The sequence below is a fragment of the Pinus tabuliformis genome, chromosome X (genome assembly GCF_031772625.1).
Source record: "Pinus tabuliformis cultivar Carrire ecotype Pingquan chromosome X, CPIR1, whole genome shotgun sequence".
In the NCBI taxonomy this organism is placed as follows: Eukaryota; Viridiplantae; Streptophyta; class Pinopsida; order Pinales; family Pinaceae; genus Pinus; species Pinus tabuliformis.
Window position 1 is genome coordinate 1,703,995,458 of NC_142308.1, and position 26,304 is coordinate 1,704,021,761.

At 42.5% G+C, this 26,304-nt stretch overlaps 1 protein-coding gene across 6 annotated transcripts in view; it reads left to right on the top strand.

The window, feature by feature from the left end:
* LOC149146553 (inner nuclear membrane protein HEH2-like) overlaps positions 1 to 26,304 on the top strand; it is a 272,963-nt gene that overhangs the window by 112,701 nt on the left and 133,958 nt on the right. The window lies entirely within an intron of this gene.

Sequence of the window (26,304 nt, forward strand, 5' to 3'; positions counted from 1 at the left end):
GCATACTGGGGTATACTCTTGGCAAGTCCTAGACTTAATAGTGTGGGGAATTACCACTTGTCAACACATGACAAGGGTCGCACATAACCTACAGTCAAGAGTTCCCTTAACCGTAGGAGCTCTTTTGGCTCCATTCCCAACTTGTTAGCTCAAACAAGAGGGAAGAACATAACTCAGTGTTCTTGATCATCCATGACCGCCCCCACCAGGAAGGGTCACATCTGTCAGTCTGAGCTGCTCTCTGAATACCAAGAACGTCCCTTTCGGCAAAGGCTTGGTAAGTATGTCAGCTATCTGATCATCAGTGGCAATATGATGGAGTTTCACTCCTCCTCTCTGCACGATATCCCAGATATAACGATATTCAATTTCAATGTGTTTGGACTTGTCATGGAACACGAGATTTTCTGCAAGTCGAATCCCACCCTTATTGTCACAGTGAATTACTGTTGTATCTAGTACATGCTCAAACAACTCTCCAAAGAGCTTCCTCAGCAATACTGTGTTATGAATAAAATATAGATATAAATAATGTAAATATAAATAATAATAACACATCATAAATAATGATTAATTAGTGAAGAGGTATATCCCTAAGGACATGACCGTTCATAAAAGGACTCCATATAGATATAAATAATGTAAATATAAATAATAATAACACATCATAAATAATGATTAATTAGTGATTAGTTAGTGAAGAGGTATATCCCTAAGGACATGACCGTTCGTAAAAGGACTACTTCCTAAGTATATAAAGCAGGCCCTCATTGTAACATTCATATCCTAGTATTATCATATTATTAATAAAAAATATTACTTACAATACATTTGTGAATTTCACATTTAAAACAGGTGGTATCAGAGCCATTCGAGCCTTTGGACGTTATCTACTGCACAATCTACCATTAAGTTTAAGTCCTGTAATAATGGAATTAAGTAAATATCATAAATCTAAATTGTTAAATGAAATTGGAGAAGCATTACAACAAATAGAACAAATAAAAAGATCATTTGGAGAATCATTAAAGGCTTTCAAAACACCAAGTTCAACACCTATAATAGAAGTTGACATTAATGTCAAAGAGAAGGAATTTGAGCCAAGTGTTTTGATAGAGAAAAATATGACAACTGAAGATGAAAGCAAGGAGGAAAAAAATGATTATACATAATTTATTGATGGAGAATCACTACATTTCGCAGAAGCTCATGAAAATGCTATATTAATCACAAATTATTATGACGTCGATATTAAAGATGGACATAATTCTTTTACAAACGCTGTAAGTGTTGGAACTGAAGGGCATACCATGATATGGGAACCAAAAGCATTGGACAATAGACCTATAAAGAAACCTTCAAGGATCCTTACCCTTAATGCTACAAAGGATAGTCTGTCCTTGTTTAACAAAATCAATGTAGAAACCGTTGTTCCTTTAAATATTGCGAGAAGCAATATTCCACACGAGGATACCATCAACACTATGGGTTTATTTTCTCAGCAACAATTTCCTCCCAAACTTAAAATCTTGCACCCCTCCATGCCAAATGACAAGATTATAAGTGAGTGGATTGTGGACAAAATGTTAGATAACATACAAGATGGGCAAGAAACAAAGGATTCGCTGGGTCCTTCACAATCTCTGCCTAAGCCCAAGAGCCCACAAATTTCCAAGTCAAATAGCAAAATTGTCACTGATCATAATATTGTCAAGAAACCAAAAACAAAAGCCTTTCAAACAATTAATACAAAAAAAGGGGTGCATTTGCTGAGTCTTCCTGTCATTTGCTAAGTCTTGCCCATATAATGCTTCCACGTTTACAAATGTTGTTTCCTCTTGTCAATAATTCAAAATATATCTACGAAAGTTTCATCCGGAGTTCCCACGCTAATATTATGTCGCTTTAGTGTACAAAAGGTCATTGGATGTGGAATGCTCCATTGAAGAGGACTGCAAGTGATGGAAATGAATATAATCTTTTGCTTCTGGATACTTGAGGAATTGATGCCTATGATCAAACTGATACACATAGTACACAAATATTTTCCTTGGCAGTTCTGTTGTCAAGCATGTTCATTTATAATCAGATGGGGGGCATTGATGAAGCTGCTCTAGATTGGTTGTCTCTTGTTACAAAATTGACAAGCATATTCGAGTTAGGGTATTAGAGAATCAAACTACTGCTGAAGATTTAGGACATTATTCTCCTTCCTTTTCGTTGCTTTTATGAGATTTTGTTTTTTAGAACTACATGAAGATGGGAAAAGAATAACACTGCAAGATTATTTAGAACTTGCATTGAAGCCAATGGAGGGAAGTGATGAGGAAATCATTGTAAAATCCAGACACGCACGATTCATAAAAATGTCCAGCAATATTCGTAAGCGAAAGGTAAGTCGAAGTCGCAGCTGAAGCCCAGCTATTGCTAATTATGAGAACAACAAAAAAATATGCGAAGAGATTTTCTGTCCAATTTCAAATAGCTTCATATCGGACCCAGTTAGAATCTCTGCGCCTGGACTCACCTGCGATCGAAATTGAAAGAAAAATCTATATAGGCCCCAAGAATAGCATCTTGATTTGAGAATTCGAATAGAAGAATGAGTCACATGCCGCAACCTGAACACGACCTACGACTTTATCTCAAAGGAAGAGGATCTCGTGCCAACGATCAATGCTGTTTTTGGGAGAAACTGCAATGCTTACAAATTAAAGTTAGCTATTTTACAAAAAACATTGCTGATTAGGAACTGAGGCGCCATCCGTTGCATGGCCCGATTCTTATCTTGCCCGCATCCCTCTGTCTATTGGGTTGTCAATGCAGTCTCTATCGTTGCTTACCCCTGGAATGAGGACCAATTACTTGTCCCTGCAGAGATACACCTTGAATATTCCTTGCTCCGGCCAATTGGGACAACATGTGGTTCCCAGATTGTGGAATTCATAGTGGGTTTGATAAACCTAATGCACGCACTCCTCATGAGCTGCCCTGATATGTTTGTGATGGCAGGGCAGTTGGGACGAATTGTGAAAGCGTCTGTTTGTGATATTTTTGTGATGGCGGAACGCATCTTTCAGAAGGGACCCAACCTTTCGAATTCCTATGGCGACTATTGTGACTATTGGACATATATATATAAAAATATATAAAAATATATATATATAATATAATTTTAAGAAATTATATTCAAGTGACCTTATAAAACATTACAAAGTAACTTTTGAAAAAAAGTTATATTATGATAATTTTTTATAAAGTTACTTGAATATATAATAAAAAAAATAATAAAAAAATTGAAAATGGAGAATGGATAAGCTCGTGCCAAGAAATCCATCAATGACGGATTACATATGCCAGAAATGACGTATGCAAACTAAGGAAATTGTTAGCAACAAGCTTTGAGGACAACTTTTCGAAGAAAGGGGCAATGTTATGAATAAAATATAGATATAAATAATAATAAGACATCATAAATAATGTTTAATTAGTGATTAGTTAGTGAAGAGGTATGTCCCTAAAGACATGACCATTCATAAAGGGATACCTGCCTAGGTATATAAAGCAGGTTCTCATTGTAACATTTGTATCCTTGTACTATCATATTATTAATAAAACATATTACTTAAAATACATTTGTGTATTTCACATTTAAAGCACAAACAAAAGTTTTGTCACTTCATACCTCCTCACAGCTAGCTGTGCTAGCAGCAATGTACTCGACTTCAACTGTGTTAAGGGCTACAGATTTTTGTTTTCTGCTCATCCATGATATCATGGTAGAGCCCAAGCTAAAACAACATCTAGATGCGCTGCTTTTGTCATCAAAGTTACCAGCGCAGTCAACATCAGAGTACCAATGTAGTCTCATTTCCAACAGTATATCTCAATCCAAGATTGATGGTCCCATGTAGGTATCTCAGCAGTTTGCAGCAATCCAGTGTGCATTTGATGGCTTAATCATATATTGACTCAGACTATTGACTACAAAACATATGTCCGGTCTAGTGTTCAGTAGGAACATCAGTGCCCTAATTAGTTGTCGATACTCAGAAGGATTTGTCAAATCAGGACCTGCAACTTCACCACATAACTTCTTGAAATTCATTTCCATTGGTGTATTCATGGACTTACATTCTGTCGAATACACCAATAAACTTACAAGCCTGTAGGCTTGTTGCTGAGTTTAGGTTGGAGGTTGTGGGCTGATTGTTGGCCAGGTCGAGAATTGCTGTTAAAGTCGAGTGTCGTCTCTCGCCTGGTTTCCTGGTCCTTATATTGCTTGATATTGGGAGCTTGATAAGCAGTTGAACTTTCATAATGGCCTCATTTGATTTCTTTGTTGATGTTGAAACTCAGAAATATTCTAGGAAGTGGATATCTAAGTTGATTGTTTCAAGTAGCAAGGATCCAATATATCTTGCTCATATTATTGCACAAGAATTTGAGCCTATTCGTAATTGGACTTTATCCAAAATAGAGTCTGATAAGATTTATAATCTATCCATGTTTGATTTCAAGGCTGCAAATCTTATTAGATATTGCTGTGTGAATGTTCTCGTGGATGTAAATAAACAAGTCTATCAAGTGCCCTTACTCCGTCTTGAAGATATTGAATGGGGTTTAGAAAAAGGATACAGATATATTCGTTTGGGACTTATTCAATTTGTCATAAATCCCTAATCAGACTTGGATTGAATGTTTCTTGTCTAGCCTGCGTCGTTAATTCAAGGCATAATAAATTTCAAGATGCTTTAATAGGTGGATTTCAAGCACCCTTGCATAATGGTGCAGCCTGGTCATTAGTTGTTCCCAGATATTCTATCTCCTTAATTGATAGACATATTAATGACCTTTTACAAGCTTATATCCAAATAAGTGGCTATGACATGAGTCAAGGTTTTGACATAGCACAACTTCGAACTACTGTGTGCTATAGATTTGTGTCTACTACTATGCCTGCCCTTAATCCAAAATGTGTTCTTGTGCAATACAAGAAGGCATGGTGGTTGGCCCAGGGAATTGTACACCTTTAACTTTAGGTTTTGTTGAGTTTATTATGCCTCCAGAATGGTTTGCTTAGTATTATCCTCTTTCTGAAAAGTAGTAGAAACCTCTCCTGGCTCTGTTATCATATTTCTGGCCTTGTAGTAGAAACGTCAGGAGACTCGCACAGATTTTCAGAAAATTGCACAAGAGAAAGTGATTTTGATTTCTCTATGTTGGCTTCCAGGCTGGGAGAAGAAGTGGCTAATGTGACTAACTCTGCATCATCAGAGGTATGGTATATAGACAGTGGGGCCTCTTTGCATGTGACGGGAATCCGGGAATGTTTCTCAGATTATCAGGGGAAAAGATGAACTTTCAAATCACCATGGGAACAAGGCAAAATGTACTCCAGTAGGGAGGGGTACCATAGTTTTTCAAACAGAAACGGGAGAGCGGTTCCGTGCTACCAATGTGCTGCATGTATTAGGGTTGGGGATGAACTTACTTTCCGTGTCACAGCTTCAAGGCAAAGGCTACGACGTTTTCTTCATCAAGGAGAAAGTATACGTCAAACACCCGAGCTAGAAGTGTAGATCGGGATCAAAAGTAACAGGTTGTACAAACTACAACTAGAATCACCAATGGCACTAATAGAGAGTCACGGAGACAAGGATTTGAACGAACTATGGCACAGGAGAATAGGACATTTGCACCATGGGGCTCTGAGAATTCTCAGGAGCACTGTAACAGGAGTTCCGGATCTTAGTACAGAACGAGATGATGTATGCAGAGGATGTGCTCTAGGAAAGTATGCCAAGGCAACATTTCCTAGAAGTAAAAACAGGGCCAAGAATGTACTAGGATTGATACACTCAGATATCTACGGATCCATGTCCACTAAAGCTCTTAGTGGTGCCAAGTACTTCTTTACCTTCATTGATGACCACTCAAGGAAAACTTGGATTTATTTTCTAAAAACCAAGGACGAGGTTTTCTATCGATTCAAAGAGTTCAAGGCTCTGGTGGAGAATTTGACTAGGAAGAAAATAAAAGTTTTGTGCTTAGATAATGGTGGAGAGTATGTCGATAAGGACTTCACTGATTTTTGCGCTAAGGAGGGCATCAGAAGAGAGTGGACAGCTCCGTACAATCCGGAGCAGAATGGAGTAGCAGAAAGAAAGAACAAGACTATTGTAGAAGCAGCTAGGGCCATGATGTATGATTAGGATATGCCAAAATTCCTGTGGGCAGAAGCATGCAACACAACAGTCTATGTTCAGAATAGAACTCCTCATCGGGCATTGGGCAAGATTACTCCAGAGAAAGTCTTCATGGGGAAGACACCTGAAGTAAGTCATTTCAGGATATTTGGGAGCTTAGCATATTGCAGCATACTCGAGGAAAAGAAGAAGAAGATGGATCAAACTGCAGAGAAAGGATATCTAGTGGGATATAGCAAGAACGCTAAGGCATACAGAATCTATCTTCCAGGGAGCAGGAAGGTAGTAGTTCAATGAGAGGTGAAGTTCATGGAAGACATGGCTTTCAGAAAATCTCGAGAAATGCCTTCTGAGGAGCAGTCAAAAGAGGAATCGTTGGTCAAACCTCTTCAACCAACGGAAGAAAAGAATTCTTCCTCGGGTCAGGAAGAATCACAGGATGAGGAGGAGCTAACAGAAGCACCTACTGGCAGAGGAAGAACGAGCAGGGAACTTCGTCAGATTCTGCGAGATGCAGAGGACTTCATCGGTGCGCCAAGGAACAATAAGAGGGAGCGAAAATAGCCAGATAGATATTAGGCATTAGTAGCTCAGGATGGGGAGCCTGCCAATTTTCAGGAGGCAGCTCAACATCAAGTTTGGCTGGATGCGATGGTAGAGGAGTACAACTCCATAATGGTGAACGATGTCTGGGAGGTAGTGCCAAGGCCTCAAGACAGATTAGTGGTAGGTTCAAGATGGATCTACAAGATTAAATACGCTGCAAACGACAGTGTTGAGAAATACAAAACCAGGTTTGTGGCTAAGGGGTATGCTCAGAAGGAAGGAATTGACTACGAAGAGACCTTCGCCCCGGTAGCCAGGTATACATCTATTAGAACCGTGATATCTCTTGCAGCACAGATGGGGTGGGAGATTCATCAGATGGATGTCAAAACGACATTTCTGAATGGTGTGATAGAAGAAGAGGTATACATTGAACAACTAGAGGGCTTTGAGACACATGAGAAGAAGTCTCATGTATGCAAATTGAAGAAAGCCTTGTATGGGCTGAAACAAGCACCTAGAGCATGGTATGGGAGAATTGATGGCTACTTGTAGAAAATGGGATTTGTCAAGAGTGACACAGATCCAAATCCCTACTATTTGGTTGTAGAGAATGAGCCTCTAATCTTAGTATTATATGTTAGGGTCCCAACCTAACCCCCTTATTTATGTAGTGGGATCGAGTCATAGTAAAGAGTCAATAAAGCCCATATTAATAATTGTAAGTGGTTAACCCGCAATTAATGACGGGACCATAGTTAGTTGCAAATGGGCCATGGTATTAGATAGATGATATTAATAAAACCCATGGTATTGATCCATGGTATTGCATGTATGAGTCATATATAAAGGATAGAGACTCCCTGCGAGGAGCATCGTGTCTTATTTTTGTATCGAGCTTTGCTCTATTGGAGGTTGCCCCCTTGAAGAGGCCAGTGAACATTGCTTTCTGAATAATAAAATATTTGATGTTGTCTCTCACTATTCTATGTTCTGAGTATCTTTCTTCGCATATTCTGTATTTGGGTATCTTTTTGCAGGTTAAGAGCATAACAAGTGGTATCAGAGCACTTTCCAGGGCCAGTGGGATCTCCATTTCTTAGCAATTTTTTTTTGGCTAGAGATGTGTTCCGACGTCTTTAAACCATGGGATCTGTTGTTGAGTGCATAATCCTGCGGATTTGGGGAGGCATGCACGCAGGAAATACAAGAGGTAGTCACGCTTGTTGGACTCCCTTGTAACCCGTGTGGGTACCCCTTCGAGTAGTAGTGCATTAGACAGAACCGCGTACGGACTGTCTTCCAAGTACCTTCTGGGTATATCGGAAGCCCCTTAGCTCCTCTGCAACCTCGCCATAGATAAACTGTCGGCCGTCTTGCTGCTACAGTACACCGAGAACAACACTCAGAGAGATTACTCGCCCGTACGATAGGGTAGTCGGGTTGTATGGCTAAGGGTACGGTTGATCCTCCTTAGTTAGAGCCCTGAAACATTGGGCCGAGTACTACTGTCAGACCCTTATGTATATTGTGATCTGTAGCACCTGACACTCCTCGAGACCATAGTTCCCTTTTCTATCTTGGGATCACGCATCATCTCTGCCAGATCCACTCGCGCAAAGGGGTGCAGCAGCAGCAGACATCAGTCCCGCAGTTCCGACCAGCCATTCCGATCTATTAGATCCATCAGATCTGCAGCAGCAATCTGTTCCGCCGCTCAGAGCTATCCGATCCGCCATTCAGATCTCTCAGATCCACCGAATCTGAGTAGTTGTGTGGGGTTCCTATATCGGGGCATGATTTTCGCAGGACTTTTGGCAGCATTGACATTTTGAGGATTCGGTTACTGCAATATTCCTAAGGAAGGAGTAAAAAAAAAGTCTGAGATCTTCCGGGGCGCTTATTGGTGATCTAGCCCATCAGAATCAGGACGACGAGCTGAGCACGGTGGTACCATTCAATTCTTAGTGAAATTTTTTTTTGGGCGGTCCCAAATTTCAAGAACATCAGGTCGGTGCATGGTAGAAACTAGAGCTCAAGCTATGGCCAATGAGAGGATGGACAAACTAGAACAAACCTTGCAATCCCTCCAACTTCAACTTGATAGATTAACTAGCATAATTCTGAAGGGCAAGGAGGAAGCCCACAAGGAGGCGTATATTGGCAATGGACACAGTGAGGGTGAGTCTAGCCGCTCTCTTCACCTCTGGGGCCCCCACCAACAATCCCGTCTGCGACCTCCCAAGTTGGATATGCATAAATTTGATGGTTCTCACCCGGCAACATGGATAGCACAAATGGAGCAGTATTTCAATCTGAATAACATCTTAGATAATGAGACTCAGCTTATGGTGGGGAGCATGTACTTGGACACTGAAAGGTGGCAATGGTGGGAATGGCATCAATGTTGCAATGGACCTTTTGTGACTTGGACCACCTTCAAAAAAGCTCTTACAGACCGCTTTGACCAGGAATCTTCTTTTCTGGGTCGTCTTACTAAGCTCCGACAGACTGGCACAGTGGATGAATATGTTACAGCCTTTGAAGCCTTAGCCTTCCGCACTAGGGGTCTCTCAGATGTGTTCTACACGGAATGTTTTATCAGCGGTCTTAAAGAAGCCATAAAAGCCCACGTCCTACTGCACCACCCTCCCACATGGACGGAGGCTTGCAAGGTAGCTCGTAACGTGGAACGTGCGTTAGCAGCCCAGTACAGTCGCCCAAATTTCACAGCTAAGGGTCGCCCCCCACAGGCTCACAACACGACTCAAACACTTAAGGTTCAAAAGGTGTCACCTGCAGAAATGGCCGAAAGAAGAAAGCAAGGATTATGTTACTACTGTGATGAAAAATACTCCCCAGGTCATAAATGCAAGGAGCCCAAATTTTTTCAAATTGATGCCACTGATTACAGCTCATCGGAGGAAGATCCACCATTGGAGGAACATGAGGCGGTAGAAGAGGACAACCAAAAGGACAATGTCCCCAACGAACCTGTTATTTCGTTGCATGCTTTGGTCGGGATTTCTTCACCTCAAACTCTCAAAATCAGAGGTTTTATTAAACATCGCCCATTAGTAGTCTTGATTAATAGTGGAAGTACACATAATTTCATCCATCAAAAAGTCGCGGAAGCAGTGCATTGTTTTGTACGAGCAGTTTCTAACTTCCAAGTCCAAATTGCAGATGGGGGCACAATGAAATGTGAAGGCCGCTGTGAAAATGTCAAACTTCAAATGGGGGATTATCAGTTGAAGACCCACATGTTTGCCATACACATGGGAGGGTGCGACATTGTCCTCGGTGCTGAATGGCTTCGCACCCTTGGGCCAATCACAATGGATTTCCAGGAGTTATATATGAGTTTTAAGCAGAACAACTCCACACATACCCTCCGTGGACTCCAGGCGGGAGCTCCCTCTATCATCAGCTCGCATAGGATGGAAAAATTGCTAAAAAAGGGCCATCATGGAGTTATAGCTCAATTTAATGCCATCCAGGCAGTCGAAACCAAGTCTCTGCCGATTCATCCTGAGATGCAACAGATTTTAAATAACCATCTGCCGGTCTTTGACAAGCCTCATGAGCTTCCACCCTCGAGAGGGGAACATGATCATAGCATCACCTTGGTTCCAGGGGCCCAACCCCCAAATGTGCGCCCATACAGATATCCGTTCACCCAAAAGAATGAAATAGAAAAAATAATCAAGGAACTTTTGGAAGCAAGTGTCATTCGTCCCAGCATTAGTCCTTATTCATCACCGGTGGTCATGGTGCTCAAGAAAGATGGGGAGTGGCGATGTGTCCAGACTTCAGGGCCCTCAATAAGTTGACAGATAAAGATAAATTTCCCATCCTGGTGGTTGATGATTTGCTGGATGAACTCAATGGAGCTCAATTCTTCATTAAGCTGGATCTTCGCTCAGGCTACCACCAAATTCGCATGAAGGAAGTCGACATTCCAAAGACAACTTTCCGAACTCATGAAGGCCATTATGAGTTCCTGGTCATGCCATTCGGTCTTTGTAATGCCCCATCTACCTTTCAGAGCCTTATGAACCACCTTCTCAAACCATATCTCAGGAAATTTGTCCTTGTCTTCTTCGATGACATCCTCATCTATAGTTGCACTTGGGCCGCACATCTTCAGCATGTAGATCTACTCTTGCAACTTCTCCGCAAGCATAAATTATTTGTTAAGATGTCCAAGTGTTTGTTTGGCATGGAAGAAGTTGAGTATTTGGGCCACATTGTGGGGCGTGAAGGTGTCAAGGTGGACCCCAAGAAGATCCAGGCAATGCAGGATTGGCCTCAACCTAAGACCTTGAAGAACCTGAGAGGATTTTTGGGTCTCACAGGCTATTATCGCAAATTTGTCCGCAATTATGGTCGCATAGCGAAGCCCCTCACTCAACTCTTGAAGAAAAATTAATTCTTCTGGAATGAGGACGCACAACAGGCATTTACAGCTCTCAAAAATGCCATGTGTTCCACTCCAGTCTTAGCACTCCCTGACTTCACCAAATCTTTTGTCATTGAATGTGATGCTTCGGGTACGGGTATTGGGGCGGTCTTAATGCAGGAAGGGCGACCTTTGGCCTTCACAAACCAACAACTAAGTGGGAAGAATCTGGGCCAATCTACCTATGAGAAGGAAATGATGGCCATTTTACATGCAGTAGAGACCTGGCGACCTTACTTATTGGGGCGACGTTTCCAAATCCGCACAGACCATCACAGTCTTAAATATTTTTTGGAGCAACACCTATCCTCCCCACAACAAAATAAATGGCTCGCCAAAATGCTGGGATATGATTATGAGATCATTTACAAGAAAGGACAAGAAAATAATGTAGCAGATGCATTATCTCGCCAATTTGAGGGAAGTACCCTGTTAGCAATTTCCCTTCCCATTCCAGAATGGATTGAAGAGGCTCGCAGGGAATGGTTTTCACATCTCGGGCTCTCCCAACTCATTTCTCAATTGCAGGCGGATCCAAATTCCACCAAGGGCTACTCGTGGCAGGATGAGATTCTTCGCTACAGGGACAGAGTCGTAATATCACCAACATCCACCCTCAAAAGTCGCATTTTGGCAGAATTGCACTCATCCCCCATTGCAGGACATTCAGGCTTTCAGAAGACGTATGCTCGCACCAGAAGATCATTTTTTGGACAGGCATGAAAAAGGACATCCTTACTTTTGTAGCAGAATGTGATGTCTGTCAACGCCACAAAGGGGAGACCGTCAAAGCACCAGGCACATTACAACCGTTGCCTATCCCGGCAGCAATATGGACGAATTTTCTATGGATTTCATTACAGGTCTTCCAAAGTCAGGAAACAAGTCAGTCATCATGGTGGTTGTGGACAGACTTTCGAAGTATGCTCATTTTTGCGCCCTACCCCACCCGTTTACACCGACTTTGGTCGCTCAATCTTTCATGGATCAGATCTTGAAATTGCATGGCATGCCCACTTCTATTGTGTCCGATCGCGACCCGATCTTCACCAGTAATTTTTGGTAGGAACTCTTCAGGATACAAGGCACCCAACTAAAACTCAGTACTTCTTATCATCCACAAACAGATGGTCAAAATGAAGCCGTCAACAAATGTCTGGAAACCTACCTTAGGTGTTTCACTTCAGAAAAGCAACATCTTTGGGTACAGTGGTTACCTCTGGCTGAATGGTGGTATAACACCAACTATCATGCCACCACCAAAATGACTCACTATGAAGCAGTATATGGTCAACTTCCTCCTTCTCCTACTTCTTATATCAAGGGGTGCTCAAAGGTACAAGCAGTGGATCAACTCCTACAAAACCGCGCAACCATGCTCGCCCATCTTAGAGAGAATCTTCATCAAGCTCAAAACCGCATGAAGCAACAGGTAGATCAGCATCGCTCAGAGCGCCAATTTCAAGAAGGGGATCAGGTCTTTTTGAGGCTGCAACCATATAAGCAAACATCACTCAAAGACAAGGGTTGTCAGAAACTATCTCCAAAATTCTACGGACCATATCAAGTACTTCAGCGCATTGGAGAAGTAGCCTACAAGCTGGCTTTGCCGCCTACTGCAAAAATCCATCCAGTTTTCCACGAGGAAGGGTCAATCTGGCTCCAACCTGAACAGGTCCTAGACACACGAGAAAGGCACCTGCGTGGCCGCATGATTAGGGAAGTTCTCGTCAAGTGGAAAGACACCTCTCCGGAAGATGCAACTTGGGAACCAGCCACTATTCTTCAGCAGTTTCCGCAGCTTCAGCCTTGAGGACAAGGCTATTCTTAAGGGGGAGGGCATGTTAGGGTCCCACCATAACCCCCTTATTTATGTAGTGGGATCGAGTCATAGTAAAGAGTCAATAAAGCCCATATTAATAATTGTAAGTGGTTAACCCGCAATTAATGACGGGACCACAGTTAGTTGCAAATGGGCCATGGTATTAGATAGATGGTATTAATAAAACCCATGGTATTGATCCATGGTATTGCATGTATGAGTCATATATAAAGGATAGAGACTCCCTGCGAGGAGCATAGTGTCTTATTTTTGTATCGAGCTCTGCTCTATTGGAGGTTGCCCCCTCGAAGAGGCCAGTGAACATTGCTTTCTGAATAATAAAATTTTGCTGTTATCTCTCCATATTCTATGTTCTGTGTATCTTTCTTCGCATATTTTGTATTTGGGTATCTTTTTGTAGGTTAAGAGCATAACATTATTTGTGGATGATCTCTTCGTGACAGGATCATCTAGGTTCATAGGGGACTACAAGAAGAATCTAGCCGTGGAGTTCGACATGAAGGATTTGGGACAAATGCATTATTTCCTGGGGTTGGAAGTTTGGTAGCAAAAGGGGGAGATCTTCCTTGGGCAAGGGAGATATGCTACATAAATCTTGAAGAGATTCAGGATGGAGGACCGTAGTGTTGATTTGGGTAGCGTCGGATGTGCTCTATCCACGAAATTTGGTGGAGAGGTTAGGGCACATGAGATCTCCAATACCCAGAAAGGGTTTGGGCAGATTCTAAATAGTTTGGGAGATATTAAAATAATTAATATTTTTAATGGATTTCCTAAGTCTAAACTTAGGGAAATTAAAATATTGATGTGAATTAATATAAAACTGTCTTAGAATGGTCCAAAAGACATGGATCAAGCTAGATCTAATGATAACCATCGATTAGGGACTTAATCTTGGCCGTTGATATGTCAACGAGAAAAGTATAAGAGGAGGCTTGAGGGTCACTTGAAGAGTACACCAAAAGATCAAGATTTCGACTTTCTGGGGTTGGGTTTGCTGAGAAAGTTGAGAGTGATCGGAGCTGCAGCTGAGGGGTAGTGAATACAAAAGCAAAGAGGCAGAGATAGTGCTGGGAGGATCAGCAGAACAATTGGGAAAGTTGACGCAGAGGGCAGAAGTCGGAACTGCGGGAACAACCGGGAAAGCTGACAGAGAGGGCAGAAGCTGGAACTACTACCGGGAATTGCCTGGAGTAGTTGGGAAAGCTGACGCAGAGGGCAGAAGCCGGAACTGCTGGGAACAATCGGAACTGCCGGAACAATGGGGAAAGTTGATGCAGAGGGTAGAAGCTGGAACTGCCGGGAACAATTGGAACTATCGGGAAAGTTGACGTAGAGGGTAGAAGAGTTTAACGTAGTCCCTAGAGGCTGATGCTGGGGTTTTTCGTGGGGCAGATTGGAGCTGAGGAGCTGCTGGAGTGTTTATCTGGGGTTTTGGCCAGAGCATTTGTCTCCGAAGGAGAGGTACTACTGCCGAGAGTTTTCTCTGTTGGGTATGTCAGATTTGGCACCTAGATTGTATTCTGAAAATGCTTAATAAATCAAACCCTCAGATAGCTGCACCGGTTTTCCTGCTAGGAGGCTGTGGGTAAGTTGCCGAGTGAGGCTGGTGGATTACTGTAGTCAGAACAGTACCTAACAGGGCAAGGCCAAGGTAGAGGGAGTTGTTTTCGAGGTAGATTTCTAGCCAAGGAATCCGGATTAGTGTTGCAGTTGCACAGACGATCGGAGAGGGGCAACTTTACAGTTGGCAGAAGGATTTCCAGGAGGGAAATCGAGACTCAGAGGGAGTCCAGAAGAGAACTTCCAAATGGGAAGTAGAGAGACTCAATAGGAGTCAAATCCGGAACTTCCAGGCGATAAGTAGAGAGACTCAGCAGGAGTCGAACCGAGAACTTCCAGACGGGAAGTAGAGAGACTCGGAGGAGTCGAACTAAGAACTTCCAGACATGAAGTAGGGAGATTCAGCAGGAGTAGAACCGAGAACTTCCAGGCGGGAATTAGAGAGAATCGGAGGAGTCGACACAGAAGAGCAACGAGATGGCCATGAATGGACTGAGGGATTAGGACAGGTTGGACGGAGCATCCAACTATGTCATTTGGAAGGCCAGGATCTTGTATGTTCTGTGTGCCGTGAATGCTCATGTGCCACTTGAGAAGAAGTGGGGAGACATCAAGCTATAGTCAGGAGGACTATAGGCGATGAGGGGCAGGATCCTTGAGGTACCCAACCTATTAGATTATACATTGCTACGGGAGCCCCGAAGAAGAGTAGCAGGACTGGCGGACGTAGGTAGAGACGGATGCAGATGAAGCGACAGAGAGTGATAGAGTGCAGGATTCCCAGGACAACGTGAGGCAGTAGTGCGAGAAGCACGGGAGTGTTGCACCAGTGCAGGATGGCACATAGAGGTGTGCAATGGTGCGAGATGCATGGAGTAGTTGCAGTGGCGCAGAGGTTAGAGAGGGAGCACTTGTCAGCGACAGAGGGAGTTTCAACATCGTGGGTGTCTTTAGCTTGACAGAGATGTCGGAGTTGAGAGATCAGTTACTTACTTCTCAGTAACTGAGTTGCAGTGCAACAATTAGTAGTGGTAGTGCTATGGGCAGCACGATGCAACATGATGAGAGGAGATGCAATGGAGACGTAGCAGTGGTAGTGGTAGGGCCATGGGCAACAACATGGATGTAGAGGGAGTTGCAGTACGGATGCAACAGTGGCAGTGGAAGGGCCATGGGCAGCAGTACAGGATGCAACAGTGTAGAGGATGTTGGGCAGCAGGCCTAGCATCAGCATAGGTACCAGTGCCAGATGATCAAGGTGATACTCAGTAAGGAGTATTGCTAGAGCACAATCCTCGCTAAGAGGGAGTGTTGATTTGGGGTAGCATCTGATGTGCTCTAGCCATGAAATTTGGTGGAGAGGTTAGGGCACATGACATCTACAATACCCAGAAAAGGTTTGGGCATATTCTAAACAGTTTGGGATGTATTAAAATAATTAATATTTTTAATGGAGTCAGGGAAATTAAAATATTAATGTGAATTAATATAATACTGTGTTAGAATGGTCCAAAAGACATGGATCAAGCCAGATCTAATCTTAGCCGTCGATTAGGGACTTAATCTTGGCCGTTGATATGTCAACGAGAAAAGTATAAGAGAGGCTTGAGGGTTACTTGGAGGGTACACCAAGAGATCAAGATTTCGACTTTCTGGGGCTGGGTTTGTTGAGAAAGTTGAGAGAGTGATCCGAGTTGCAGCTGAGGGGCAGTGAATAAAGAAGCAGAGAGGCAGAGATAGTGCCGGGCGGATCAACAAAACAGCCGGGAAAGCCCGACGCAGAGGGCAGAAGCCAGAACTGTCGGGAACTATCGAAACTGCCGGGAAAGCTGACGTAGAGGGCAGAAGCCGAAACTGCCGGGAAAGCTGACGTAGAGGGCAGAAGCCGAAAATGCCGGAACAACCGTGAAAGCTGACGCAGAGGGCAGAAGCCAGAACTGCTGTAACTGTCGGAACAACCAGGGACTGTCGGAACAGTCGGGAAAGCTGACGTAGAGGGTAGAAGCTGAAACTACCGGGAAAGCTGACGCAGAGGATAGAAGAGGCTGACACAGTCCCTGGAGGTTGACGTTGGGGTTTTTCGTGGGGCAGATTGGAGCTGAGGAGCTGCCAGAGTGTTTATCCGGGGTTTTAGCCGAAGCATCTGTTTACAAAGGAGAGGTACTACTGCCGAGAGTTTTCTTTGTTGGGTATGCCGGATTTGGCACCTAGATTGTATTCTAAAACTACTTAATAAATCAAACCCTTAGATAACTGCACCGGTTTTCCCGCATTGGGTTTTTCCGGGGACACTAGTCCAAAAACAACGGTCACTTGTGTGCTTGTTGTGTTTCCTTCAGTTGATGATCTGTAATGTGTGGAGCATGTACTTGTATTTATTTTCAGTATTTACATGGTAAATAACTTGTTAATTAACAGAACAAGTAGGCAGGAATAAATCAGTAAAGTACATGAAGGGTTTCTAACAGTTAGACTTAGAAATTCCAACATGTAGACCCATGACTACTCCAATGATAACCAACTGGAAGAAGATTGATGCAGCAGAAGACAAAGATGTTGATCCCACCTTATACAGATAGTTCATAGGGTCCCTGATGTATCTGGTCAATACCAGACTAGACATTTGGTACGGTGTCAACATTCTCAATCAGTTCATGGTGGAGCCGAAGAGGGCGCATTGGGCAACAACCAAACATGTTCTCAGGTATTTACAGGGAACAGTGGATTATGGACTCTTATACACCAGGGGTAAGGATATCAGATTGAGTGGGTTTACTGATGCGGATTGGGCAGGAAGTTCAGTGGATTTGAAAGTACCTCTAGGTACTGTTTCAACATTGGATCATGAACGACCTCCTGGTGTAGTAGGAAACAAAAATCCGTGGCTCTGAGCTCAACTGAGGCAAAATATATGGCCGCAAGTAAAGCTTCGTGCGAGGCCATATGGCTTAGAAAACTGCTTGTGAACCTATTCAGAAGAAAGATGGAGGCGACCAGGATCATGTGTGATAACCAGAGTTGCATCAAGCTCTGTGAGAATGCAGTGTTTCACAATCCGTTAAAGCATATTGATATCTGGTGTCACTTTGTCAGAGACTGTGTCCAACAAGGAGCTGTACAGTTGAGCTACACTCCTACAGGAGAATAGGTGGCAAACATCCTTACGAAGGCCCTTGGAAGAACCAAGTTTGATTATTTTAGGGAGAAGATGGGGATGATAAAGAATCCATTTCAGTAGCAGAAATGGGTATGATGTTGCAGTACAGTAGCAGTCAGCAGTAGCACGATGCAACATGATGAGGAGGAGTTTGCAGTGTAGATGCAGTGTTGGGAGGATGGATCAGCAACAACACAGATGCAGAGGGAGTTGCAGTACAGATGTAGTAATGGCAGTGATAGAGCCATGGGCAACAATACAGGATGTAGCAGTGCAAAGGATGTTAGGCAGGGAGGCTTAGCATCAGCACAGGTTTTGATGCGGTATGATCAGAGTAATACTCAGTGTGGAGTATTACTAGAGCACAGTCCTCGCTAAGAGGGAGTGTTGATTTGGGATAGCATCGAATGTGCTCTAGCCATGAAAATGGTGGAGAGACTAAAGCACATGAGATCTCTAATATCCAGAAATGGTTTAGGCAGATTCTAAGCAGTTTGGAAGATACTAAAATAATTGATATTTTTAATGGAGTCCCTAAGTCTAAACTTAGGGAAAATAAAATATTAAAGTGAATTAATATAAAACTGTTTTAGAAGGGTCCAAAAGTCATGGATCAAGCCAGAGTTAATCTTAGCCGTTGATTAGGGACTTAATCTCGGTCGTTGATTTGTCAACGAGAAAAGTATAAGAAGAGGCTTCAGGGTCAATTGGAGGACACACAGAGGGAGACCAGTCAGTTCAATTTCTGGAGCAGAGTTAGTTGAGAAATTCGAACTAGTGGTCTGGTGAGTAGCAGGAGGCAGCAAGTACAGAACAGAGAGTCAGGATTAGCCACTGGAGACCAGCGCAGAGGGAGGAGAGGCAGATGCAGAGCATTTCAGGTAGACGCAGAGGCAGCGGGTGATTGATCAGTCACTAAGAGGGCCTGCGTGGGTGACGCAGAGAGGCCCAGGGCTGACGCAGTCAAGCAGGGGCTGACACAGAGTGTCTGTGAGCGACGCAGAGGTCAGCCAAGCTGACGCTGGGACTGGGAGAAGTGCTGGAGAACGCTGGGACTGGGAGAAGTGTTGGAGAATTTTTCTCTCTGTGGGTAAGCCACTTTGGCACCTTGTTGTACTGAAGAATTGCTGAATAATAAAATCCTCCCTTGCTCCATCGGTTTTCCCACATTAGGTTTTTCCGGGGACTATTGTCCAAAATATCCGTGTCGATGTGTTGATTCTCGTGCATGTGTTTGTTTCTGTATTACGATGTGATATTTGCAACATAATTTATTTTTAATGTTTATTGAAGGAATTTCATAAATAACTTATTGAAGAATAAGTAGGCAAAGTAAATCAGATGTTGCAGTGATAGAATTTCACATCGTATTAGAGCAAGTAATCAGAGACAGGAAGGGAAAATTAGTTATGGGTCGAGACCATGATGCAAAGGCATCCACGTCAGGGGACTCGCACAGATTTTCAGAAGATTGCACAAGAGATAGAGATTTCGATTTCTCTATGTTGACTTTCAGGCTCAAAGAAGAAGTGGCTTGTATGACTAGTTCTACATCATCAGAAGTATGGTATATAAACAGTGGAGCCTCTTGGCATATGACGAGAATCAGGGAATGTTTCTCAGAATATCGAGAAGAGAAGATGAACTTTCAGATCACCATGGGGAACAAGGCAAAATGTACTCCAGTAAGGAAGGGTACCATAGTTTTTCAAACAAAATCGGGAGAACGGTTTCGTGCTACAAATATGCTGCATGTACCAAGATTGGGGATGAACTTACTTTACGTGTCGCAATTTCAAGGCAAGGGCTATGACGTCTACTTCATCAAGGAGAAGGTATACGTCAAACACTTGAGCTGTAAAAATAAAGTGCAGATCGGGATCAAAAGTAACAGGTTGTATAGATTACAAATAGAATCACCAATGGCACTAATAGGCAGTCATGGAGACAAGGACTTGAATGAACTAGGGCACAGAAGAATGGGTCATTTGCACCATGGAGCTCTGAGAATTCTCAGAAGCACTGTAACAGGAGTTCTGGATCTGAGTACGGAACGAGATGATGTATGCAGATGATGTGCTCTAGGAAAATATGCCAAGGAAACTTTTCGTAGGAGTAAACACAGGGCCAAGAGTGTACTAGGATTGATACACTCAGATATCTGCAGACCTATGTTCGTCAAAGCTCTCAGTGGTGTCGAGTATTTCTTTACCTTCATTGATGACCACTCAAGGAAAACTTGGATTTATTTTCTGAAAACCAAGGACGAGGTTTTCTGTTGATTCAAAGAGTTCAAGTCTCTGGTGGAGAATCTGACTAGAAAGAAAATAAAAGTTTTGCGCTCAGATAATGGTGGAGAGTATGTCGATAAGGACTTGGCTCACCATTCCGATGGTGAGGACCGGCAGGGTGCGTAGCACGCTCGACTAATAAGGCTGCCATTGGCCACTGATTTTTGCGCTAAGGAGAGCATCAGAAGTGAGTGGACAACTCCCTACAATCCGAAGCAGAATGGAGTAGCAAAAAGGAAGAACAAGACTATTGTAGAAGCAACTAAGGCCATGATGTATGATCAGGATATGCCAAAATTCCTGTGGGCAGAAGCATGCAACATAGCAGTCTATGTTCAGAACATGACTCCTCATCAGGCGTTGGGCAAGATTACGCCAGAGAAAGTTTTCACCGGGAAGACGCTTGAAGTCAGTCACTTAAGGATATTTGGGAGTTTAGCATATTGCCGCATACCCGAGGAAAAGAGGAAGAAGTTGGATCAAATTGCGGAAAAGGGATATCTGGTGGGATATAGTGAGAATGCTAAGGCATACAGAATCTACCTTCCAGGGACCAGAAAGGTAGTAGTTTGACGAGATGTAAAGTTCATGGAGGACAGGGCCTTCAGAAAATCTCGTGAGATGCCTTTCGAGGAGCAGTCAAAAGAGGAGCCATTGGTTAAGCCTCTTCAACCAACGGAAGTAAAGAATTGTTCCTCGGGTCAGGGAGATTCACAGGATGAGGAGGAGGAGCTAACTGAAGCACCTGTTGGCAGAGGAAGAACTAGTAGGGAACTTCGTCAGATTCTGCGAGATGCAGAGGACTTCATCGGTGCACCAAGAAATGATAAGAGGGAGCGAAAACAACCAGATAGATAGCAGGCATTAGTAGCTAAGGATGGGGAACCTTCTAGTTTCGAGGAGGCAGCTCAACATCAGGTTTGGCTAGATGCGATGGTAGAGGAGTGCAACTCCATAATGGTGAACGATGTCTGGGACGTAGTGTCAAGGCCTCAAGACAGATCAGTGGTAGGTTCAAGATGGATCTACAAGATAAAATACAATGCAGACGACAGTGTTGAGAAATACAAGGCCAGGTTTGTGGCTAAGGGGTATGCTCAAAAGGAAGGAATTGACTACGAGGAGACCTTCGCCTTGGTAGCTGGGTATACATCTATCAGGACCTTGATATCTCTTGCAGCTCAGATGGGGTGGGAGATTCATCAGATGGATGTGAAAACGACGTTTGTGAACAGGGTAATAGAAGAAGAGGTATACATTGAACAACGAGTGGGCTTTGAGACACATGAGAAGAAGTCTCATGTATGCAGATTGAAGAAAGCCTTGTAGGGGTTGAAACAGGCACCTAGAGCATGGTATGGTCGAATTGATGGCTACTTGTAGAAGATGGGATTTGTCAAGAGTGACGCGGATCCGAATCTCTACTATCTGGTTGTAGAGAACGAGTCGCTAATCTTAGTGTTGTAAGTGGATGATCTCCTTCGGATAGGATCATCGAGACTCATTGGAGACTGGAAGAAGAATCTAGCCACAAAATTCGATATGAAGGATTTGGGACGTATGCATTACTTCCTAGGGTTGGAAGTTTGGCAACAGAAGGGAGAGATCTTCCTTGGGCAAGGGAGGTATGCTACATAAATCCTGAAAAGATTCAGGATGGAGGACTGTAGACCCATGGCTACTCCAATGATCACTAACTGGAAGAAGATTGATGCATCAGAAGACAAGGATGTTGATCCCACCTTATATAGGCAGCTCATAGGGTCCTTGATATATCTGGTCAATACCAGGCTAGACATTTGCTACGTTGTCAACACCCTCAGTCAGTTCATGGTGGAACCAAAGAGGGCACACTGGGCAGTAGCCAAACACGTTCTCAGTGATTTACAGGGAACAATCGATTATGGACTCTTGTACACCAAGGATAAGGATATCAGATTGAGTGGATTTATTGATGCAGATTGGGCAGGAAGTTCAGTGGATCGGAAAAGTACCTCTGGGTACTGTTTCAACATTGGATCAGGAATGACTTCTTGGTGTAGTAGGAAACAAAAGTTCGTGGCTCTGAGCTCATCTGAGGCAGAATATATGGTAGCGAGCACAACTTCGTGTGAGGCCATATGGCTTAGAAAACTACTTGTGGACCTATTCAGAAGGAATATGGAGGCGACTAGGATCATGTGCGATAATCAGAGTTGCATCAAGCCCTTTGAGAATCCAGTGTTTCATGATAGGTTAAAGCATATTGATATCCGGTGTCACTTTGTCAGAGACTGTGTCCAACGAGGAGCTGTACAGTTGAGCTATACTCCTACAGGGGAACAGGTGGCAGACATCCTCACCAAGGCCCTTGGAAGGACAAAGTTTGATTACTTCAGGGAAAATATGGGGATGGTAAAGAGCCCGTTTCAGTAGTGGAAATGGGAGTGATAGAAGCACGGATGCAGAGGGAGTTGTAGTGAAGATGCAGTGTTGGGAGAAAGGGCTAGCAACAGCGTGGATGCAAAAGGAGCTACCGTATAGATGCAACAATCGCAGTAGCAGAGCCATGGGCAGCGATATAGGATGCATCGGTGCAGAGGATGTTGGGCAGCAGGCCTAGCATTGGCACAGGGACCGATGCCAGATGATCAGGGTGATGCTCAACGTGGAGTATTACTAGAGCACAATCCTCGCTAAGAGGGAGTGTTGATTTGGGGTAACATCAGATGTGCTCTAGCCATGAAAATTGGTGGAGAGGCTAAAGCACGTGAGATCTCCAATACCCAGAAATGGTTTGGGGAGATTCTAAGCCGTTTGGGAGATATTAAAATAATTAATATTTTTAATGGAGTCCCTAAGTCTAAACTTAGGGAAAATAAAATATTAAAGTGAATTAATATAAAATTGTGTTAGAAGGGTCCAAAAGTCATGGATCAAGCCAGAGTTAATCTTAGCCGTTGATTAGGGACTTAATCTCGGTTGTTGATTTGTCAATGAGAAAAGTATAAGAAGAGGCTTGAGGGTCAGTTGGAGGACACACTGAGGGGTACCAGTCAGTTCAATTTCTAGAGTGGGGTTAGCTGAGAAATTCGAATTAGTGGTCTGGTGAGCAGCGGGAGGCAGCAAGTATGGAACAGAGAGTCGGGATCAACCATTGGAGACCAACGCAGAGGCAAGAGAGGCAGACACAGAGCATTTCAGGCAGACGCAGAGGCGGCAGGTGACTGCGTAGCACTAAGAGGGCCTGCGTGGGTGAAGCAGAGAGGCCTAGGGTTGACGCAGTCATGCAGGGGCTGACGCAGAGTGTCTGGGTGTGACATAGAGGTCAGCCAAGCTGACGCTGGGACTGGGAAAGTGTTGGAGATTTTTTCTCTCAGTGGGTAAGCCAGTTTGGCACCCTGTTGTTTGAGGAATTGCTGAATAATAAAATCCTCCCTTGTTGCACCGTTTTTCCCACATTGGGTTTTTTCGGGGACTGTTGTCCAAAATATCTGTGTCGATGTGTTGATTCTCGTGCATGTGTTTGTTTCTGTATTACGATGTGATATCTGCAACATAATTTATTTTTAATGTTTATTGAAGGAATTTCATAAATAACTTATTGAAGAATAAGTAGGCAAAGTAAATCATCTGTTGCAATGATAGAATTTTCACATGCTCTAGCCATGAAAATTGACAGAGAGGCTAAAGCACATGAGATCTCCAATACCCAGAAATGGTTTGGGGAAATTCCACCTGGTTAGAGAGATATTAAAATAATTAATATTTTTAATGGGGTTCGTAAGTCTAAACTTAGGAAAATTAAAATATTAATGGGTATTAATATAAAACTAGGTGAGAATGTTCCAAAAGTCATGGATCGATCCAAATCTAATCTTAGCCGTTTATTAGATATTTAATCTCGGCTGTTGAAGGACCAACAAGAAAAGTATAAGAAGAGGCTTGAGGGTCAGTTGGAGAATACATTGAGGGAGACCTGTTAGTTCGATTTCTGGAGTGGGGTTAACTAAGAAATTCGAACTAGTGGTTTGGAGAGCAGCAAGAGGTAGCAAGTATGGAACAGAGAGTGAAGTGAACAAAGTTCCTTCTACAGATTAATTACTCCAAAAGACTTGGAATATCAAGATATCCATGAGGATACAAATATTATATTAAATAAAGTGAATTAGAATGAGAATGAATGATTTACAATGAGAACGAGAGGCTTGCTTATATACCAAGCAAGTGTCTCTTCACGAAGAGTCATGTCCTATTAGACATGCCTCTTCAGCCTAATTACTAGCTTAACTAATTATTATTTATGATTATTAACATTTGCATTATATTTATATTATTTATATATTTTATTTGTAACATTGCCTCCTTCCTCAAAAAGCTTTGTCCTCAAAGCTTGTCGATGAAAAAGGCTTCGAACGTCTTCCTTTCTTGGAACAATCATCTTCGTTGATACAAGCGGATATGATCTTCTAAGTGACAAACAAAATTGTCTGAGAAGGGATCAGACCATCCGAGATTAATCTTTTGTATAACATTCTGATCACTGGAATTTTGTAACGACTTGTCATCGTAGGACTGGATTGAGGTTACATTACTGTTCTCTAGAACATGAGTTTGTTGTTTCTGGTCTGAATGGTTGAGATATGTAGCATGGTTGATTCGGATGCCGATATGGGACTTTACCTTCCCTTATTAGGTGTGTGGAAATTTTTTGATTTACTTCAGGGGACGATGTTGTTGAGTTCGTTACCACACCTTCACTTGGGGTGTTTATCATCTGAACTGCAACATCCAAGCGCGTATTTTCTTCAACTTGCTTGTCTTCTTCCTAAGTTGTGACATTCATTGGATCGGTATTTGTTGTTTTGTCATCAACTTGAATTCCTACATTTGATGCTTCCTTCTTGATAAGTTGTTGTACTTGGTTTTCTAATGACTTCTTATCCTTCTTAAGTTTCTTAATTTGTGTCAGTAATTTTTCGCTATGGTTTTTAAATCGAGAAACTTCTTCATTTTTGTCAACATTGATTATGTCAATTTCTTTTTGCATATTTTGTAATACCTTTTTACCTTCTTGAGACATTACTTTTGAAATATCTGAGATATCTTCTGGTGTTAATGAATTTGGTTTCAGCGTAACATCTTGGAGTGTTAATTTCTTCTTCTTGTAAGAAAATGTTAATTTTTTTTTGTTTTTTGTTTTAAGATAACAGATCTTAGAGTTTCCATCCAGGGTGATCCCAAAACAATGTCACTATTGTCAAGAAATAAGGTTTTCACGGTTATTTGCGAGGTAAAAGTGTAATCTCCAATACTTAGGTGTAGATTGCTTATGTCATATTGTTTGTCATATTCGCCAAAAATATTTGTTTCAACTATATTTGATTTAGGAATCACCAATTGGTTAGCACATTTAGGACTAACATAATTACTTTTTTCGGCAGGACTGATAGAGATTATGATTTCTCTTCCTGCGAGTGATCCTTTGATTTTAAGTAGTGTATCAACACATTTACTAAAGGTTTTAGAAAATCTTCCCTCTTTCATTTCTGAACTACACTCAATTTCTTTATCGTCAATGGTTGACTCCATTTTTACTTTGTTAAGATGAACTTGGTTTTTTTATTTTTTTATTTAATCTTCCCTTTTTTTATATAATTTTTTTTAATTAATTAATTAAAATATATTATTTTAATTAATTAATGTTACTTACATATATGTATATTTTACAAATTATATATAGTTTTAATTATATATAATTTAGTTAGATATATGTATATTTTATATGCTATACATATATTAGGATTTATGGACTGTCACATTTGTTTGAACAGTGATCGATTTTTTTTTTTTTTAGAAGGGAATGATTAGACGTCACCCTTCGGTCGGTCACATTTGTTGACCCTAGCGTGACCCGTATCTCTGCGCAGAAATACCGTGGTCACGGGACGGATTATACTAGCGAGTTAAGTGGAGACGCAACAGCAGCAAGCCGTAAATTAACAGAACAGCCGCAATTTTAATAGCCGCTTCCGTGGACGACGTTGAACCACGCAGACGGCATGCACCACGCAGATAGAATGCAGACAACGGAATTCATGGCCGACTGTTCCAGAACTGTGGTCTTCAGATGCTCCTCCACGCTGATCTACGCAGATGGGTAACAACGTGAGGGACGCCGACAGTGGGAGCGGAGGGCGAGGGCCGGACGCAGGGATGGATGAGGTGGGTTGTGTCGGCTCGATTGTGGCGGT